Source organism: Protobothrops mucrosquamatus, unplaced genomic scaffold, assembly GCF_001527695.2.
Source record: "Protobothrops mucrosquamatus isolate PMUCROS unplaced genomic scaffold, P.Mucros_1.0 scaffold1493, whole genome shotgun sequence".
NCBI classification, from domain to species: domain Eukaryota; kingdom Metazoa; phylum Chordata; class Lepidosauria; order Squamata; family Viperidae; genus Protobothrops; species Protobothrops mucrosquamatus.
In genome coordinates this window covers 1-2,265 of record NW_015387668.1, presented here as the reverse complement: position 1 = coordinate 2,265, position 2,265 = coordinate 1, and positions in this window count along the sequence as shown.

The window sequence follows — 2,265 nt, the reverse complement described above, 5'->3', positions numbered from 1 at the left end:
CGCCCTAAAGACATGGCTCTTCCAACAAGCGGGATTGGCCTAGGGAATTTTTAGTGGGGTTTTAAGAGAAATTTTAATTATATAGGCCATAGTAAATATTTCTTTTTAATTTGGTTTTAAATTAGGTATTTATTGTAGTATCTGTTTTATAAGGCTGTCAGCCGCCCTGAGTCCGGTAAGGAGAAGGGCGGGATAAAAAATTGAATAAAATAAAATAAAATAAATAAACAAAACAATTCTGTAATGTAAACTCCTTGTCTTGTAGTGTAAAGGCATGTGATTAGAGGTTTTAACTCTTCCTTTCCCATTTTGGGAGATAGATCAATTTGATAAGAGATGAACTAAACCAGAACTGCATTATTTATAAATAAGAATCCTTTTTAATTTTAAAAATAAAAATGCGAACTTCCATTGTTTAACAAGTTGGATCTGGTTTGGTGAAATCAACTCAGTGGTGGGATTCAGCCAGTTTGCACCAGTTCGGCAGAAACGGTAGCTAATTTTTTGTTGCCCAGGCCCAGAATGGACTTCTGGAAGCGGCATCCACACAGAGAACCGGTTGTTCACATATTTGAATCCCACCACTGAGTCAATTGTCAGTGTAATGCACTATGTTGATCACAAAATGTCATTTTTTTGTTTTCTTTTGTTTTCTTCTTTAATAATGATGATTAATTGCAGAGTCAGACAGATGTTTGACTGGTTTTGGCATTTTTTCTAGGACCTGGGTTAGGCATTTGATGGTGTTAAAGCTATTGTCACAAGATATAAGGTGTTCCAAATAAGGCTGCCTTTTGCAATTGACTGGTGATGATTTTTGTTCAAGTGGTGTCCAGATGTTTTGGGACTGCACCCAAGGCACTCTCTTAATATTGGCACTAACTTTGCTTTATTTTGCCACAGTTGTTCTACATCTATTTGCAGGTCTTTGTATTTTGTAATTTTCTCCAGTTCTTTCTCTTCTATTCTGCTGTTTCCAGATATGCCATGTCCACTATCTCGACTTTTCATCTTTCTTATCAACAGTTTTTAAATCTGTGGTGTTATTGTCTGTTTGAATTNAGCAGCCTTTATACAAGAGGATGGCCCAGAACAGGTGAAGCAATACTACAGGACCAGAATCAATAGTACACCTTCATTTAGAAGAAAAAGGACACTCTTTTCAGGACAATAATGTTCACATTTTGAACAGGGAAGATAGATGGTTTGAGAAAGGAGTGAAGGAATCTATTTATGCCAAAGCAGAAAATCTTTCCCACAATAGAGGTGGAGGCCTCAGACACAACCTGTCCCCTATTTTTTAGGCTGCCCTTTCATCAGTTACAGCAGTGGTTCTCAACCTGTGGGTCAGGACCCCATTTGGGGTCAATCGACCATTTCATGGGGGTCGCCAAGCAAGGCTGTCCGCCATTTTTTTGTCCGCCATTTTTTTTCCTTTTCCGGCGGGTGCTTTACCTCCCTTGGGCTGGGCCAGCTGGTGGTCGGCCTGCTCCATCTCTGCCACTTGCCAGGTACGCCTCGGCCGGCGCAGGGGGCGGAACCTCGCATGCATGGCGCTCCCGGGCAGGGAAAGTCCTCGACTTATGACCGGTTGGGTAGTCCTCGACTTACGACCGGTTTAGTCCTCGACTTACGACCGGTTTAGTCCTCGACTTACGACCGGTTGGGGTCGCGGCATTAAAAAGGTTGAGAACCACTGAGTTACAGGAAGATTAAGTCCTCTTCACAGGCTCACCAGGTTCTCCAGTCTTAATGACCCACCTAAGGTAAAGGACTTAGGAGTTGGAAGAATTTACATCCCAATGACTCTCTGCCTATTCATCTAATGAGCCTATCCAGATTAGATAAGAAATTAAATCTCCCTGGAGGATATATATAGGGGCCCCCAACCACCTTGCTCAAGCTGAAGAAGCTACTTGGATAAACAGTGAAATGTTTTGAACTAATAAGAAAAGAAGTCCAATTACCATGACTCAACTTCCAGACTCCCTGCATGCTATTCTTTCCCTATAAGAAAAAGGGTTTTGACCACCAATATTACGTTCCTGGGAATAAAGAGGGAAAAACTGGAACGAACTACCCCCAGAGATCCGGGTGATCCCGGATCTCCCCTCCTTCCGCCGCGCCCTAAAGACATGGCTCTTCCAACAAGCGGGATTGGCCTAGGGAATTTTTAGTGGGGTTTTAAGAGAAATTTTAATTATATAGGCCATAGTAAATATTTCTTTTTAATTTGGTTTTAAATTAGGTATTTATTGTAGTATC